Raw genomic sequence first — 18833 nt, forward strand, 5'->3', positions numbered from 1 at the left:
TGCTAAATGTGAGACAGTCCGAGGGCATGAGTCATAAAGTAATCTCACAACTAACAACAGGGCAATTCCAAACTACTCTTTCAAACATACTGCAGCCTTAGTGCACCAACACTTCCCAGACAATGCTGAAAAGAGAGAAAGAAAAAACATAATAAGAACGGGCCATAAAAAGTGAATTTCACCAATCACAGTCTCGATTAGATTGCCTTTCCCTTCCGATGTCTCCAGGACGGAAATAAAGGAAATGGGAGAAATTCAATAAAATGTGACATCGAAATTCATTGGATCGATTTTCCCATTGGCCAGAAAACCAAATAACGACGAGTCGAGTCACGAAATTACGAGTTAATAGGGTTTCTGAGGTAACTTCCAGCAGCAAAAATCCTCAACTGAGGGTCTGGGAAAATTTCACAGAGTATGGTCAGTGGGAGCAAAGGTAAGGAAGTCGTTCGTTTCTACCGTGTTTCATCACAACAGCGATGAAATAACAGTCTGCATTCGGTTCCAGTAAACGCACAAATTGCCTGGAACAGCAGAGCTGTTTGCGATTATCCGCGTGGCATGATCCCACAACACAGTTAATTCCCCGGGAAGCAAAGCATTTTACTTTTGTTTTCAACATCAAGACAGTGGCGACGGAAACAGCATTTTAACAAACTGCAGCGTCGGAGTGAAACAGCAGAAATGGCAGTGGCGGGATTCGAACCCGCGCCCCTCTCAAGACTGGAACCTGGATCCAGCGCATTAGACCGCTCGGCCACACTACCAGCCCGCCGCAAGGCCCGTTTGCTTGCATTTCTAATTGTGCCCCTGCATAACAACAGACGCAAAGTCACATGAAAAGGGTTCCATGATCCCTCTCCGACTCGCACAGCTGCTGGGATGTGCCCGGCTACAATGTCAATGTCGCAGCAGATAATGATAGCCCATCAATCCAGACAAAAATCAATCGTAAGCTGAGTCTATCTTTTCGGACTCTTTTCAGCTACAAATGTATCTGTGAGTGCGTGACAATATATGTTCGCTTATGTTTTGGTCAAATAACCATGAGCTGCTTGACATTACTGCAATTTCGATTCTTGCTTTGCTAAATATTTTCACCCATTGCTCGAAACAGGACGACTTTCACGTTTACACGGAACACGAAACACACCGGACTACAGGGAAAATGCACAAAGCTGAGCAGGCCGTGTTCCACATCATACCGTGCAGCATTTATTCAGTCACTGTTTCTGTTTTGCAGAATAAGGGTCCCAAAGAAAGTTCTCTACCCTAAAACCGGAAGTCGCATTACATTCCGAGAACGACAGATCACATTGTGAGGATGCTCTGACCTCGGATCCACTTCGAGATGACACTTTCCGTGCCTTTTACCTTAACCGTGCAATTCGCTGCAGAGATGTTCACTGCTGGACATGAGCCACATGGATACCAACTGAGTCGGAAACCTGTGCGGGAATCGACGAGAAGCGACTCAATACATTTTGCTAACTTCCATGGTGCTTATTAGAAATGGAGTTTTTGTTCACCTCAATCTAAAAGGCAGTTTCTGAACATAGTAACAGAACTCAAAAGGTAATTACCTCACCCCACCCCCACTCCGGAAGAGGTGCTAATTGCCCTTGATTGCTTTTTGTTCTCGATGTGATGAGCTCTCACGCCTGAGTCACATTCACGTCTCTGTTTGCTGAGTGAATCACAAAGAAGGAGCTTCACCAGAGCTGCAATTGCCACACTTCTCCACTCGCCCTCCCCGTGAACATTTTCCTGCTCGTCAGTGATTTAAAGAAAATTAAATGGATGCGATGTCATTCTGTAGCCTCTCTGTCGATTCCTCCGTTTCAGTTCCAACATGGCTTAGATCTCGGGGCGCACCTTAGTACGAGCGACGCTATGACAGCACAGGTCCGGAGGTTCCTCTGAGAGTGTATGTTTTTTTCGTTGCTGTTGCTGATTGAATGAGCCACTAACGTGCGAACTGCTCCAAAACATGATTCAGGACCTCCGGTGCCAACTCTCGCGCGTTGAATAACGACAGACAGCTTCCAAATGAAGCCTTTCAGAGACGACTTTGGGGTACGTTTGACAGACAGACAAGTTCAGGAATTCGTGGTGCGCTGTGACACCAGCGCATCAGCTTCTTCCCTGTCTTTGAACCGGGCCGCCTGCGCAAGGAATGCAAATGCGGTACTGCTTTTCGTGGAAGGATCAGAACGCGGCAACTACACTCTCAAACAGAATGGCATATGATCAGAACCAGGTTGGAGAAAAACTTTATAATGCTTTGCACAATAATTAAAGGGAGTTGCCTTATATTTCACTACGAGAGCAGATTCGTTCAAGCAAATTCGAAGGCAGGTTTGCAGAGAGGAGAGCAAGCAAGGAAGCTCCGTTCTTGCGCATGTGAATAGCTGCAGTTGAAGGACAAAGCAGCTTCTGCGCTGTTTCTGCCCAGTTTCGAACTGGGGACCTTTCGCGTGTTAGGCGAACGTGATAACCACTACACTACAGAAACCAGCCGAGGCGATCACACTGCAGCTCAGTGGCATCCAGCACTGAAAGTTGAATAATTCTACGTTTCACCTTTCTGTTTCCAATAGCTTGTTATTGTCCAGCGTAACATGATCTTACGGAAGGGTTGTAAACTGAGTATTTATGTGTTTTACCCAAGTTGGGGTGAGTTGAAAAATCGAGAGCATAGGTTTAAGGTGAGTGGGCTGAAATTGACAAAGGACCTGAGGCACATTTCCCACACAGAAGGTTGTGCGTGTTTGGAATGAGCTCCCAGAGGAAGTGGAGGAGGCTATTACACTCAGAAAATTGCAAAGGTAATCGGATGAGTTTCTGGATAGGATGGGTTTAGCGGGATTGGGGCCAAATGCTGGGGAACGGGACTTGTTCAATTTTGGCTATACGGTGAGCATGGACGAGATACACCGAAGTATCTGTTACCACGCGGTGTACCCCAATACCGTCGTGTTGCTTACACCGGTTTTAAAGGATTCCTTTTTAGCGGAGCTTGCCGTCACAGTCTGTGGCACAATCGTTTAGACTGTTCGACTGCTCACGGGAAAGGTAGTATTGTGAAACACTGCAGAAACGAACGACTTCCTTCCTTTTGCTCCGACTGACCATACTCCACGAATTTTTCCCAGACCCTCAGTTGAGGATTTTTGCTGCTGGAAGTTACCTCAGAAACCCTGTTAGCCCGTAATGTACTGAGCGAATCGCAAAACAGTAAGCATTTAACACGGAACACAAACAAAACTGGCATGCCGAACGCATTTTCAGACACAGAGATGCATGAATGCTAAATGTGAGACAGTCCGAGGGCATGAGTCATAAAGTAATCTCACAACTAACAACAGGGCAATTCCAAACTACTCTTTCAAACATACTGCAGCCTTAGTGCACCAACACTTCCCAGACAATGCTGAAAAGAGAGAAAGAAAAAACATAATAAGAACGGGCCATAAAAAGTGAATTTCACCAATCACAGTCTCGATTAGATTGCCTTTCCCTTCCGATGTCTCCAGGACGGAAATAAAGGAAATGGGAGAAATTCAATAAAATGTGACATCGAAATTCATTGGATCGATTTTTCCATTGGCCAGAAAACCAAATAACGACGAGTCGAGTCACCACATTACGAGTTAACAGGGTTTCTGAGGTAACTTCCAGCAGCAAAAATCCTCAACTGAGGGTCTGGGAAAATTTCACAGAGTATGGTCAGTGGGAGCAAAGGTAAGGAAGTCGTTCGTTTCTACCGTGTTTCATCACAACAGCGATGAAATAACAGTCTGCATTCGGTTCCAGTAAACGCACAAATTGCCTGGAACAGCAGAGCTGTTTGCGATTATCCGCGTGGCATGATCCCACACCACAGTTAGTTCCCCGGGAAGCAAACCCATTTTACTTTTGTTTTCAACATCAAGACAGTGGGGACCGAAACAGCATTTTAACAAACTGCAGCATCGGAGTGCCACAGCAGAAATGGCAGTGGCGGGATTCGAACCCGCGCCCCTCTCAAGACTGGAACCTGGATCCAGCGCCATAGACCGCTCGGCCACACTACCAGCCCGCCGCAAGGCCCGTTTGCTTGCATTTCTAATTGTGCCCCTGCATAACAACAGACGCAAAGTCACATGAAAAGGGTTCCATGATCCCTCTCCGACTCGCACAGCTGCTGGGATGTGCCCGGCTACAATGTCAATGTCGCAGCAGATAATGATAGCCCATCAATCCAGACAAAAATCAATCGTAAGCTGAGTCTATCTTCTCGGACTCTTTTCAGCTACAAATGTATCTGTGAGTGCGTGACAATATATGTTCGCTTATGTTTTGGTCAAATAACCATGAGCTGCTTGACATTACTGCAATTTCGATTCTTGCTTTGCTAAATGATTTCACCCATTGCTCGAAACAGGACGACTTTCACGTTTACACGGAACACGAAACACACCGGACTACAGGGAAAATGCACAAAGCTGAGCAGGCCGTGTTCCACATCATACCGTGCAGCATTTATTCAGTCACTGTTTCTGTTTTGCAGAATAAGGGTCCCAAAGAAAGTTCTCTACCCTAAAACCGGAAGTCGCATTACATTCCGAGAACGACAGATCACATTGTGAGGATGCTCTGACCTCGGATCCACTTCGAGATGACACTTTCCGTGCCTTTTACCTTAACCGTGCAATTCGCTGCAGAGATGTTCACTGCTGGACATGAGCCACATGGATACCAACTGAGTCGGAAACCTGTGCGGGAATCGACGAGAAGCGACTCAATACATTTTGCTAACTTCCATGGTGCTTATTAGAAATGGAGTTTTTGTTCACCTCAATCTAAAAGGCAGTTTCTGAACATAGTAACAGAACTCAAAAGGTAATTACCTCACCCCACCCCCACTCCGGAAGAGGTGCTAATTGCCCTTGATCGCTTTTTGTTCTCGATGTGATGAGCTCTCACGCCTGAGTCACATTCACGTCTCTGTTTGCTGAGTGAATCACAAAGAAGGAGCTTCACCAGAGCTGCAATTGCCACACTTCTCCACTCGCCCTCCCCGTGAACATTTTCCTGCTCGTCAGTGATTTAAAGAAAATTAAATGGATGCGATGTCATTTTGTAGCCTCTCTGTCGATTCCTCCGTTTCAGTTCCAACATGGCTTAGATCTCGGGGCGCACCTTAATACGAGCGACGCTATGACAGCACAGGTCCGGAGGTTCCTCTGAGAGTGTATGTTTTTTTCGTTGCTGTTGCTGATTGAATGAGCCACTAACGTGCGAACTGCTCCAAAACATGATTCAGGACCTCCGGTGCCAACTCTCGCGCGTTGAATAACGACAGACAGCTTCCAAATGAAGCCTTTCAGAGACGACTTTGGGGTACGTTTGACAGACAGACAAGTTCAGGAATTCGTGGTGCGCTGTGACACCAGCGCATCAGCTTCTTCCCTGTCTTTGAACCGGGCCGCCTGCGCAAGGAATGCAAATGCGGTACTGCTTTTCGTGGAAGGATCAGAACGCGGCAACTACACTCTCAAACAGAATGGCATATGATCAGAACCAGGTTGGAGAAAAACTTTATAATGCTTTGCACAATAATTAAAGGGAGTTGCCTTATATTTCACTACGAGAGCAGATTCGTTCAAGCAAATTCGAAGGCAGGTTTGCAGAGAGGAGAGCAAGCAAGGAAGCTCCGTTCTTGCGCATGTGAATAGCTGCAGTTGAAGGACAAAGCAGCTTCTGCGCTGTTTCTGCCCAGTTTCGAACTGGGGACCTTTCGCGTGTTAGGCGAACGTGATAACCACTACACTACAGAAACCAGCCGAGGCGATCACACTGCAGCTCAGTGGCATCCAGCACTGAAAGTTGAATAATTCTACGTTTCACCTTTCTGTTTCCAATAGCTTGTTATTGTCCAGCGTAACATGATCTTACGGAAGGGTTGTAAACTGAGTATTTATGTGTTTTACCCAAGTTGGGGTGAGTTGAAAAATCGAGAGCATAGGTTTAAGGTGAGTGGGCTGAAATTGACAAAGGACCTGAGGCACATTTCCCACACAGAAGGTTGTGCGTGTTTGGAATGAGCTCCCAGAGGAAGTGGAGGAGGCTATTACACTCAGAAAATTGCAAAGGTAATCGGATGAGTTTCTGGATAGGATGGGTTTAGCGGGATTGGGGCCAAATGCTGGGGAACGGGACTTGTTCAATTTTGGCTATACGGTGAGCATGGACGAGATACACCGAAGTATCTGTTACCACGCGGTGTACCCCAATACCGTCGTGTTGCTTACACCGGTTTTAAAGGATTCCTTTTTAGCGGAGCTTGCCGTCACAGTCTGTGGCACAATCGTTTAGACTGTTCGACTGCTCACGGGAAAGGTAGTATTGTGAAACACTGCAGAAACGAACGACTTCCTTCCTTTTGCTCCGACTGACCATACTCCACGAATTTTTCCCAGACCCTCAGTTGAGGATTTTTGCTGCTGGAAGTTACCTCAGAAACCCTGTTAGCCCGTAATGTACTGAGCGAATCGCAAAACAGTAAGCATTTAACACGGAACACAAACAAAACTGGCATGCCGAATGCATTTTCAGACACAGAGATGCATGAATGCTAAATGTGAGACAGTCCGAGGGCATGAGTCATAAAGTAATCTCACAACTAACAACAGGGCAATTCCAAACTACTCTTTCAAACATACTGCAGCCTTAGTGCACCAACACTTCCCAGACAATGCTGAAAAGAGAGAAAGAAAAAACATAATAAGAACGGGCCATAAAAAGTGAATTTCACCAATCACAGTCTCGATTAGATTGCCTTTCCCTTCCGATGTCTCCAGGACGGAAATAAAGGAAATGGGAGAAATTCAATAAAATGTGACATCGAAATTCATTGGATCGATTTTTCCATTGGCCAGAAAACCAAATAACGACGAGTCGAGTCACCACATTACGAGTTAACAGGGTTTCTGAGGTAACTTCCAGCAGCAAAAATCCTCAACTGAGGGTCTGGGAAAATTTCACAGAGTATGGTCAGTGGGAGCAAAGGTAAGGAAGTCGTTCGTTTCTACCGTGTTTCATCACAACAGCGATGAAATAACAGTCTGCATTCGGTTCCAGTAAACGCACAAATTGCCTGGAACAGCAGAGCTGTTTGCGATTATCCGCGTGGCATGATCCCACACCACAGTTAGTTCCCCGGGAAGCAAACCCATTTTACTTTTGTTTTCAACATCAAGACAGTGGGGACCGAAACAGCATTTTAACAAACTGCAGCATCGGAGTGCAACAGCAGAAATGGCAGTGGCGGGATTCGAACCCGCGCCCCTCTCAAGACTGGAACCTGGATCGAGCGCCATAGACCGCTCGGCCACACTACCAGGCCGCCGCAAGGCCCGTTTGCTTGCATTTCTAATTGTGCCCCTGCATAACAACAGACGCAAAGTCACATGAAAAGGGTTCCATGATCCCTCTCCGACTCGCACAGCTGCTGGGATGTGCCCGGCTACAATGTCAATGTCGCAGCAGATAATGATAGCCCATCAATCCAGACAAAAATCAATCGTAAGCTGAGTCTATCTTCTCGGACTCTTTTCAGCTACAAATGTATCTGTGAGTGCGTGACAATATATGTTCGCTTATGTTTTGGTCAAATAACCATGAGCTGCTTGACATTACTGCAATTTCGATTCTTGCTTTGCTAAATGATTTCACCCATTGCTCGAAACAGGACGACTTTCACGTTTACACGGAACACGAAACACACCGGACTACAGGGAAAATGCACAAAGCTGAGCAGGCCGTGTTCCACATCATACCGTGCAGCATTTATTCAGTCACTGTTTCTGTTTTGCAGAATAAGGGTCCCAAAGAAAGTTCTCTACCCTAAAACCGGAAGTCGCATTACATTCCGAGAACGACAGATCACATTGTGAGGATGCTCTGACCTCGGATCCACTTCGAGATGACACTTTCCGTGCCTTTTACCTTAACCGTGCAATTCGCTGCAGAGATGTTCACTGCTGGACATGAGCCACATGGATACCAACTGAGTCGGAAACCTGTGCGGGAATCGACGAGAAGCGACTCAATACATTTTGCTAACTTCCATGGTGCTTATTAGAAATGGAGTTTTTGTTCACCTCAATCTAAAAGGCAGTTTCTGAACATAGTAACAGAACTCAAAAGGTAATTACCTCACCCCACCCCCACTCCGGAAGAGGTGCTAATTGCCCTTGATTGCTTTTTGTTCTCGATGTGATGAGCTCTCACGCCTGAGTCACATTCACGTCTCTGTTTGCTGAGTGAATCACAAAGAAGGAGCTTCACCAGAGCTGCAATTGCCACACTTCTCCACTCGCCCTCCCCGTGAACATTTTCCTGCTCGTCAGTGATTTAAAGAAAATTAAATGGATGCGATGTCATTCTGTAGCCTCTCTGTCGATTCCTCCGTTTCAGTTCCAACATGGCTTAGATCTCGGGGCGCACCTTAGTACGAGCGACGCTATGACAGCACAGGTCCGGAGGTTCCTCTGAGAGTGTATGTTTTTTTCGTTGCTGTTGCTGATTGAATGAGCCACTAACGTGCGAACTGCTCCAAAACATGATTCAGGACCTCCGGTGCCAACTCTCGCGCGTTGAATAACGACAGACAGCTTCCAAATGAAGCCTTTCAGAGACGACTTTGGGGTACGTTTGACAGACAGACAAGTTCAGGAATTCGTGGTGCGCTGTGACACCAGCGCATCAGCTTCTTCCCTGTCTTTGAACCGGGCCGCCTGCGCAAGGAATGCAAATGCGGTACTGCTTTTCGTGGAAGGATCAGAACGCGGCAACTACACTCTCAAACAGAATGGCATATGATCAGAACCAGGTTGGAGAAAAACTTTATAATGCTTTGCACAATAATTAAAGGGAGTTGCCTTATATTTCACTACGAGAGCAGATTCGTTCAAGCAAATTCGAAGGCAGGTTTGCAGAGAGGAGAGCAAGCAAGGAAGCTCCGTTCTTGCGCATGCGAATAGTTGCAGTTGAAGGACAAAGCAGCTTCTGCGCTGTTTCTGCCCAGTTTCGAACTGGGGACCTTTCGCGTGTTAGGCGAACGTGATAACCACTACACTACAGAAACCAGCCGAGGCGATCACACTGCAGCTCAGTGGCATCCAGCACTGAAAGTTGAATAATTCTACGTTTCACCTTTCTGTTTCCAATAGCTTGTTATTGTCCAGCGTAACATGATCTTACGGAAGGGTTGTAAACTGAGTATTTATGTGTTTTACCCAAGTTGGGGTGAGTTGAAAAATCGAGAGCATAGGTTTAAGGTGAGTGGGCTGAAATTGACAAAGGACCTGAGGCACATTTCCCACACAGAAGGTTGTGCGTGTTTGGAATGAGCTCCCAGAGGAAGTGGAGGAGGCTATTACACTCAGAAAATTGCAAAGGTAATCGGATGAGTTTCTGGATAGGATGGGTTTAGCGGGATTGGGGCCAAATGCTGGGGAACGGGACTTGTTCAATTTTGGCTATACGGTGAGCATGGACGAGATACACCGAAGTATCTGTTACCACGCGGTGTACCCCAATACCGTCGTGTTGCTTACACCGGTTTTAAAGGATTCCTTTTTAGCGGAGCTTGCCGTCACAGTCTGTGGCACAATCGTTTAGACTGTTCGACTGCTCACGGGAAAGGTAGTATTGTGAAACACTGCAGAAACGAACGACTTCCTTCCTTTTGCTCCGACTGACCATACTCCACGAATTTTTCCCAGACCCTCAGTTGAGGATTTTTGCTGCTGGAAGTTACCTCAGAAACCCTGTTAGCCCGTAATGTACTGAGCGAATCGCAAAACAGTAAGCATTTAACACGGAACACAAACAAAACTGGCATGCCGAATGCATTTTCAGACACAGAGATGCATGAATGCTAAATGTGAGACAGTCCGAGGGCATGAGTCATAAAGTAATCTCACAACTAACAACAGGGCAATTCCAAACTACTCTTTCAAACATACTGCAGCCTTAGTGCACCAACACTTCCCAGACAATGCTGAAAAGAGAGAAAGAAAAAACATAATAAGAACGGGCCATAAAAAGTGAATTTCACCAATCACAGTCTCGATTAGATTGCCTTTCCCTTCCGATGTCTCCAGGACGGAAATAAAGGAAATGGGAGAAATTCAATAAAATGTGACATCGAAATTCATTGGATCGATTTTTCCATTGGCCAGAAAACCAAATAACGACGAGTCGAGTCACCACATTACGAGTTAACAGGGTTTCTGAGGTAACTTCCAGCAGCAAAAATCCTCAACTGAGGGTCTGGGAAAATTTCACAGAGTATGGTCAGTGGGAGCAAAGGTAAGGAAGTCGTTCGTTTCTACCGTGTTTCATCACAACAGCGATGAAATAACAGTCTGCATTCGGTTCCAGTAAACGCACAAATTGCCTGGAACAGCAGAGCTGTTTGCGATTATCCGCGTGGCATGATCCCACACCACAGTTAGTTCCCCGGGAAGCAAACCCATTTTACTTTTGTTTTCAACATCAAGACAGTGGGGACCGAAACAGCATTTTAACAAACTGCAGCATCGGAGTGCAACAGCAGAAATGGCAGTGGCGGGATTCGAACCCGCGCCCCTCTCAAGACTGGAACCTGGATCGAGCGCCATAGACCGCTCGGCCACACTACCAGGCCGCCGCAAGGCCCGTTTGCTTGCATTTCTAATTGTGCCCCTGCATAACAACAGACGCAAAGTCACATGAAAAGGGTTCCATGATCCCTCTCCGACTCGCACAGCTGCTGGGATGTGCCCGGCTACAATGTCAATGTCGCAGCAGATAATGATAGCCCATCAATCCAGACAAAAATCAATCGTAAGCTGAGTCTATCTTCTCGGACTCTTTTCAGCTACAAATGTATCTGTGAGTGCGTGACAATATATGTTCGCTTATGTTTTGGTCAAATAACCATGAGCTGCTTGACATTACTGCAATTTCGATTCTTGCTTTGCTAAATGATTTCACCCATTGCTCGAAACAGGACGACTTTCACGTTTACACGGAACACGAAACACACCGGACTACAGGGAAAATGCACAAAGCTGAGCAGGCCGTGTTCCACATCATACCGTGCAGCATTTATTCAGTCACTGTTTCTGTTTTGCAGAATAAGGGTCCCAAAGAAAGTTCTCTACCCTAAAACCGGAAGTCGCATTACATTCCGAGAACGACAGATCACATTGTGAGGATGCTCTGACCTCGGATCCACTTCGAGATGACACTTTCCGTGCCTTTTACCTTAACCGTGCAATTCGCTGCAGAGATGTTCACTGCTGGACATGAGCCACATGGATACCAACTGAGTCGGAAACCTGTGCGGGAATCGACGAGAAGCGACTCAATACATTTTGCTAACTTCCATGGTGCTTATTAGAAATGGAGTTTTTGTTCACCTCAATCTAAAAGGCAGTTTCTGAACATAGTAACAGAACTCAAAAGGTAATTACCTCACCCCACCCCCACTCCGGAAGAGGTGCTAATTGCCCTTGATTGCTTTTTGTTCTCGATGTGATGAGCTCTCACGCCTGAGTCACATTCACGTCTCTGTTTGCTGAGTGAATCACAAAGAAGGAGCTTCACCAGAGCTGCAATTGCCACACTTCTCCACTCGCCCTCCCCGTGAACATTTTCCTGCTCGTCAGTGATTTAAAGAAAATTAAATGGATGCGATGTCATTCTGTAGCCTCTCTGTCGATTCCTCCGTTTCAGTTCCAACATGGCTTAGATCTCGGGGCGCACCTTAGTACGAGCGACGCTATGACAGCACAGGTCCGGAGGTTCCTCTGAGAGTGTATGTTTTTTTCGTTGCTGTTGCTGATTGAATGAGCCACTAACGTGCGAACTGCTCCAAAACATGATTCAGGACCTCCGGTGCCAACTCTCGCGCGTTGAATAACGACAGACAGCTTCCAAATGAAGCCTTTCAGAGACGACTTTGGGGTACGTTTGACAGACAGACAAGTTCAGGAATTCGTGGTGCGCTGTGACACCAGCGCATCAGCTTCTTCCCTGTCTTTGAACCGGGCCGCCTGCGCAAGGAATGCAAATGCGGTACTGCTTTTCGTGGAAGGATCAGAACGCGGCAACTACACTCTCAAACAGAATGGCATATGATCAGAACCAGGTTGGAGAAAAACTTTATAATGCTTTGCACAATAATTAAAGGGAGTTGCCTTATATTTCACTACGAGAGCAGATTCGTTCAAGCAAATTCGAAGGCAGGTTTGCAGAGAGGAGAGCAAGCAAGGAAGCTCCGTTCTTGCGCATGCGAATAGTTGCAGTTGAAGGACAAAGCAGCTTCTGCGCTGTTTCTGCCCAGTTTCGAACTGGGGACCTTTCGCGTGTTAGGCGAACGTGATAACCACTACACTACAGAAACCAGCCGAGGCGATCACACTGCAGCTCAGTGGCATCCAGCACTGAAAGTTGAATAATTCTACGTTTCACCTTTCTGTTTCCAATAGCTTGTTATTGTCCAGCGTAACATGATCTTACGGAAGGGTTGTAAACTGAGTATTTATGTGTTTTACCCAAGTTGGGGTGAGTTGAAAAATCGAGAGCATAGGTTTAAGGTGAGTGGGCTGAAATTGACAAAGGACCTGAGGCACATTTCCCACACAGAAGGTTGTGCGTGTTTGGAATGAGCTCCCAGAGGAAGTGGAGGAGGCTATTACACTCAGAAAATTGCAAAGGTAATCGGATGAGTTTCTGGATAGGATGGGTTTAGCGGGATTGGGGCCAAATGCTGGGGAACGGGACTTGTTCAATTTTGGCTATACGGTGAGCATGGACGAGATACACCGAAGTATCTGTTACCACGCGGTGTACCCCAATACCGTCGTGTTGCTTACACCGGTTTTAAAGGATTCCTTTTTAGCGGAGCTTGCCGTCACAGTCTGTGGCACAATCGTTTAGACTGTTCGACTGCTCACGGGAAAGGTAGTATTGTGAAACACTGCAGAAACGAACGACTTCCTTCCTTTTGCTCCGACTGACCATACTCCACGAATTTTTCCCAGACCCTCAGTTGAGGATTTTTGCTGCTGGAAGTTACCTCAGAAACCCTGTTAGCCCGTAATGTACTGAGCGAATCGCAAAACAGTAAGCATTTAACACGGAACACAAACAAAACTGGCATGCCGAATGCATTTTCAGACACAGAGATGCATGAATGCTAAATGTGAGACAGTCCGAGGGCATGAGTCATAAAGTAATCTCACAACTAACAACAGGGCAATTCCAAACTACTCTTTCAAACATACTGCAGCCTTAGTGCACCAACACTTCCCAGACAATGCTGAAAAGAGAGAAAGAAAAAACATAATAAGAACGGGCCATAAAAAGTGAATTTCACCAATCACAGTCTCGATTAGATTGCCTTTCCCTTCCGATGTCTCCAGGACGGAAATAAAGGAAATGGGAGAAATTCAATAAAATGTGACATCGAAATTCATTGGATCGATTTTTCCATTGGCCAGAAAACCAAATAACGACGAGTCGAGTCACCACATTACGAGTTAACAGGGTTTCTGAGGTAACTTCCAGCAGCAAAAATCCTCAACTGAGGGTCTGGGAAAATTTCACAGAGTATGGTCAGTGGGAGCAAAGGTAAGGAAGTCGTTCGTTTCTACCGTGTTTCATCACAACAGCGATGAAATAACAGTCTGCATTCGGTTCCAGTAAACGCACAAATTGCCTGGAACAGCAGAGCTGTTTGCGATTATCCGCGTGGCATGATCCCACACCACAGTTAGTTCCCCGGGAAGCAAACCCATTTTACTTTTGTTTTCAACATCAAGACAGTGGGGACCGAAACAGCATTTTAACAAACTGCAGCATCGGAGTGCAACAGCAGAAATGGCAGTGGCGGGATTCGAACCCGCGCCCCTCTCAAGACTGGAACCTGGATCCAGCGCCATAGACCGCTCGGCCACACTACCAGCCCGCCGCAAGGCCCGTTTGCTTGCATTTCTAATTGTGCCCCTGCATAACAACAGACGCAAAGTCACATGAAAAGGGTTCCATGATCCCTCTCCGACTCGCACAGCTGCTGGGATGTGCCCGGCTACAATGTCAATGTCGCAGCAGATAATGATAGCCCATCAATCCAGACAAAAATCAATCGTAAGCTGAGTCTATCTTCTCGGACTCTTTTCAGCTACAAATGTATCTGTGAGTGCGTGACAATATATGTTCGCTTATGTTTTGGTCAAATAACCATGAGCTGCTTGACATTACTGCAATTTCGATTCTTGCTTTGCTAAATGATTTCACCCATTGCTCGAAACAGGACGACTTTCACGTTTACACGGAACACGAAACACACCGGACTACAGGGAAAATGCACAAAGCTGAGCAGGCCGTGTTCCACATCATACCGTGCAGCATTTATTCAGTCACTGTTTCTGTTTTGCAGAATAAGGGTCCCAAAGAAAGTTCTCTACCCTAAAACCGGAAGTCGCATTACATTCCGAGAACGACAGATCACATTGTGAGGATGCTCTGACCTCGGATCCACTTCGAGATGACACTTTCCGTGCCTTTTACCTTAACCGTGCAATTCGCTGCAGAGATGTTCACTGCTGGACATGAGCCACATGGATACCAACTGAGTCGGAAACCTGTGCGGGAATCGACGAGAAGCGACTCAATACATTTTGCTAACTTCCATGGTGCTTATTAGAAATGGAGTTTTTGTTCACCTCAATCTAAAAGGCAGTTTCTGAACATAGTAACAGAACTCAAAAGGTAATTACCTCACCCCACCCCCACTCCGGAAGAGGTGCTAGTTGCCCTTGATCGCTTTTTGTTCTCGATGTGATGAGCTCTCACGCCTGAGTCACATTCACGTCTCTGTTTGCTGAGTGAATCACAAAGAAGGAGCTTCACCAGAGCTGCAATTGCCACACTTCTCCACTCGCCCTCCCCGTGAACATTTTCCTGCTCGTCAGTGATTTAAAGAAAATTAAATGGATGCGATGTCATTCTGTAGCCTCTCTGTCGATTCCTCCGTTTCAGTTCCAACATGGCTTAGATCTCGGGGCGCACCTTAATACGAGCGACGCTATGACAGCACAGGTCCGGAGGTTCCTCTGAGAGTGTATGTTTTTTTCGTTGCTGTTGCTGATTGAATGAGCCACTAACGTGCGAACTGCTCCAAAACATGATTCAGGACCTCCGGTGCCAACTCTCGCGCGTTGAATAACGACAGACAGCTTCCAAATGAAGCCTTTCAGAGACGACTTTGGGGTACGTTTGACAGACAGACAAGTTCAGGAATTCGTGGTGCGCTGTGACACCAGCGCATCAGCTTCTTCCCTGTCTTTGAACCGGGCCGCCTGCGCAAGGAATGCAAATGCGGTACTGCTTTTCGTGGAAGGATCAGAACGCGGCAACTACACTCTCAAACAGAATGGCATATGATCAGAACCAGGTTGGAGAAAAACTTTATAATGCTTTGCACAATAATTAAAGGGAGTTGCCTTATATTTCACTACGAGAGCAGATTCGTTCAAGCAAATTCGAAGGCAGGTTTGCAGAGAGGAGAGCAAGCAAGGAAGCTCCGTTCTTGCGTTTGTGAATAGCTGCAGTTGAAGGACAAAGCAGCTTCTGCGCTGTTTCTGCCCAGTTTCGAACTGGGGACCTTTCGCGTGTTAGGCGAACGTGATAACCACTACACTACAGAAACCAGCCGAGGCGATCACACTGCAGCTCAGTGGCATCCAGCACTGAAAGTTGAATAATTCTACGTTTCACCTTTCTGTTTCCAATAGCTTGTTATTGTCCAGCGTAACATGATCTTACGGAAGGGTTGTAAACTGAGTATTTATGTGTTTTACCCAAGTTGGGGTGAGTTGAAAAATCGAGAGCATAGGTTTAAGGTGAGTGGGCTGAAATTGACAAAGGACCTGAGGCACATTTCCCACACAGAAGGTTGTGCGTGTTTGGAATGAGCTCCCAGAGGAAGTGGAGGAGGCTATTACACTCAGAAAATTGCAAAGGTAATCGGATGAGTTTCTGGATAGGATGGGTTTAGCGGGATTGGGGCCAAATGCTGGGGAACGGGACTTGTTCAATTTTGGCTATACGGTGAGCATGGACGAGATACACCGAAGTATCTGTTACCACGCGGTGTACCCCAATACCGTCGTGTTGCTTACACCGGTTTTAAAGGATTCCTTTTTAGCGGAGCTTGCCGTCACAGTCTGTGGCACAATCGTTTAGACTGTTCGACTGCTCACGGGAAAGGTAGTATTGTGAAACACTGCAGAAACGAACGACTTCCTTCCTTTTGCTCCGACTGACCATACTCCACGAATTTTTCCCAGACCCTCAGTTGAGGATTTTTGCTGCTGGAAGTTACCTCAGAAACCCTGTTAGCCCGTAATGTACTGAGCGAATCGCAAAACAGTAAGCATTTAACACGGAACACAAACAAAACTGGCATGCCGAATGCATTTTCAGACACAGAGATGCATGAATGCTAAATGTGAGACAGTCCGAGGGCATGAGTCATAAAGTAATCTCACAACTAACAACAGGGCAATTCCAAACTACTCTTTCAAACATACTGCAGCCTTAGTGCACCAACACTTCCCAGACAATGCTGAAAAGAGAGAAAGAAAAAACATAATAAGAACGGGCCATAAAAAGTGAATTTCACCAATCACAGTCTCGATTAGATTGCCTTTCCCTTCCGATGTCTCCAGGACGGAAATAAAGGAAATGGGAGAAATTCAATAAAATGTGACATCGAAATTCATTGGATCGATTTTTCCATTGGCCAGAAAACCAAATAACGACGAGTCGAGTCACCACATTACGAGTTAACAGGGTTTCTGAGGTAACTTCCAGCAGCAAAAATCCTCAACTGAGGGTCTGGGAAAATTTCACAGAGTATGGTCAGTGGGAGCAAAGGTAAGGAAGTCGTTCGTTTCTACCGTGTTTCATCACAACAGCGATGAAATAACAGTCTGCATTCGGTTCCAGTAAACGCACAAATTGCCTGGAACAGCAGAGCTGTTTGCGATTATCCGCGTGGCATGATCCCACACCACAGTTAGTTCCCCGGGAAGCAAACCCATTTTACTTTTGTTTTCAACATCAAGACAGTGGGGACCGAAACAGCATTTTAACAAACTGCAGCATCGGAGTGCAACAGCAGAAATGGCAGTGGCGGGATTCGAACCCGCGCCCCTCTCAAGACTGGAACCTGGATCCAGCGCCATAGACCGCTCGGCCACACTACCATCCCGCCGCAAGGCCCGTTTCCTTGCATTTCTAATTGTGCCCCTGCATAACAACAGACGCAAAGTCACATGAAAAGGGTTCCATGATCCCTCTCCGACTCGCACAGCTGCTGGGATGTGCCCGGCTACAATGTCAATGTCGCAGCAGATAATGATAGCCCATCAATCCAGACAAAAATCAATCGTAAGCTGAGTCTATCTTCTCGGACTCTTTTCAGCTACAAATGTATCTGTGAGTGCGTGACAATATATGTTCGCTTATGTTTTGGTCAAATAACCATGAGCTGCTTGACATTACTGCAATTTCGATTCTTGCTTTGCTAAATGATTTCACCCATTGCTCGAAACAGGACGACTTTCACGTTTACACGGAACACGAAACACACCGGACTACAGGGAAAATGCACAAAGCTGAGCAGGCCGTGTTCCACATCATACCGTGCAGCATTTATTCAGTCACTGTTTCTGTTTTGCAGAATAAGGGTCCCAAAGAAAGTTCTCTACCCTAAAACCGGAAGTCGCATTACATTCCGAGAACGACAGATCACATTGTGAGGATGCTCTGACCTCGGATCCACTTCGAGATGACACTTTCCGTGCCTTTTACCTTAACCGTGCAATTCGCTGCAGAGATGTTCACTGCTGGACATGAGCCACATGGATACCAACTGAGTCGGAAACCTGTGCGGGAATCGACGAGAAGCGACTCAATACATTTTGCTAACTTCCATGGTGCTTATTAGAAATGGAGTTTTTGTTCACCTCAATCTAAAAGGCAGTTTCTGAACATAGTAACAGAACTCAAAAGGTAATTACCTCACCCCACCCCCACTCCGGAAGAGGTGCTAATTGCCCTTGATCGCTTTTTGTTCTCGATGTGATGAGCTCTCACGCCTGAGTCACATTCACGTCTCTGTTTGCTGAGTGAATCACAAAGAAGGAGCTTCACCAGAGCTGCAATTGCCACACTTCTCCACTCGCCCTCCCCGTGAACATTTTCCTGCTCGTCAGTGATTTAAAGAAAATTAAATGGATGCGATGTCATTCTGTAGCCTCTCTGTCGATTCCTCCGTTTCAGTTCCAACATGGCTTAGATCTCGGGGCGCACCTTAATACGAGCGACGCTATGACAGCACAGGTCCGGAGGTTCCTCTGAGAGTGTATGTTTTTTTCGTTGCTGTTGCTGATTGAATGAGCCACTAACGTGCGAACTGCTCCAAAACATGATTCAGGACCTCCGGTGCCAACTCTCGCGCGTTGAATAACGACAGACAGCTTCCAAATGAAGCCTTTCAGAGACGACTTTGGGGTACGTTTGACAGACAGACAAGTTCAGGAATTCGTGGTGCGCTGTGACACCAGCGCATCAGCTTCTTCCCTGTCTTTGAACCGGGCCGCCTGCGCAAGGAATGCAAATGCGGTACTGCTTTTCGTGGAAGGATCAGAACGCGGCAACTACACTCTCAAACAGAATGGCATATGATCAGAACCAGGTTGGAGAAAAACTTTATAATGCTTTGC

At 46.5% G+C, this 18833-nt stretch overlaps 8 non-coding genes across 8 annotated transcripts; all 8 read right to left on the reverse strand.

Annotated features, from left to right (window-relative positions):
- Positions 1 to 2442: 2442 nt before the first annotated feature.
- On the reverse strand, positions 2443 to 2515 carry trnav-aac (transfer RNA valine (anticodon AAC)). Its single transcript has one exon. It is a non-coding gene; the product is annotated as a tRNA-Val (tRNA).
- A 1479-nt stretch (positions 2516 to 3994) lies between these two features.
- trnal-cag (transfer RNA leucine (anticodon CAG)) lies at positions 3995 to 4076 on the reverse strand. Its single transcript has one exon. It is a non-coding gene; the product is annotated as a tRNA-Leu (tRNA).
- Positions 4077 to 5751: 1675 nt separating this feature from the next.
- trnav-aac (transfer RNA valine (anticodon AAC)) lies at positions 5752 to 5824 on the reverse strand. The gene has a single exon. It is a non-coding gene; the product is annotated as a tRNA-Val (tRNA).
- A 3236-nt stretch (positions 5825 to 9060) lies between these two features.
- Positions 9061 to 9133, reverse strand: trnav-aac (transfer RNA valine (anticodon AAC)). Its single transcript has one exon. It is a non-coding gene; the product is annotated as a tRNA-Val (tRNA).
- A 3236-nt stretch (positions 9134 to 12369) lies between these two features.
- On the reverse strand, positions 12370 to 12442 carry trnav-aac (transfer RNA valine (anticodon AAC)). The gene has a single exon. It is a non-coding gene; the product is annotated as a tRNA-Val (tRNA).
- A 1479-nt stretch (positions 12443 to 13921) lies between these two features.
- On the reverse strand, positions 13922 to 14003 carry trnal-cag (transfer RNA leucine (anticodon CAG)). The gene has a single exon. It is a non-coding gene; the product is annotated as a tRNA-Leu (tRNA).
- A 1675-nt stretch (positions 14004 to 15678) lies between these two features.
- On the reverse strand, positions 15679 to 15751 carry trnav-aac (transfer RNA valine (anticodon AAC)). The gene has a single exon. It is a non-coding gene; the product is annotated as a tRNA-Val (tRNA).
- A 1479-nt stretch (positions 15752 to 17230) lies between these two features.
- trnal-cag (transfer RNA leucine (anticodon CAG)) lies at positions 17231 to 17312 on the reverse strand. The gene has a single exon. It is a non-coding gene; the product is annotated as a tRNA-Leu (tRNA).
- Between the last annotated feature and the right edge of the window lie 1521 nt (positions 17313 to 18833).

This window comes from Chiloscyllium punctatum, chromosome 16 (assembly GCF_047496795.1).
Source record: "Chiloscyllium punctatum isolate Juve2018m chromosome 16, sChiPun1.3, whole genome shotgun sequence".
Classification (NCBI taxonomy): domain Eukaryota; kingdom Metazoa; phylum Chordata; class Chondrichthyes; order Orectolobiformes; family Hemiscylliidae; genus Chiloscyllium; species Chiloscyllium punctatum.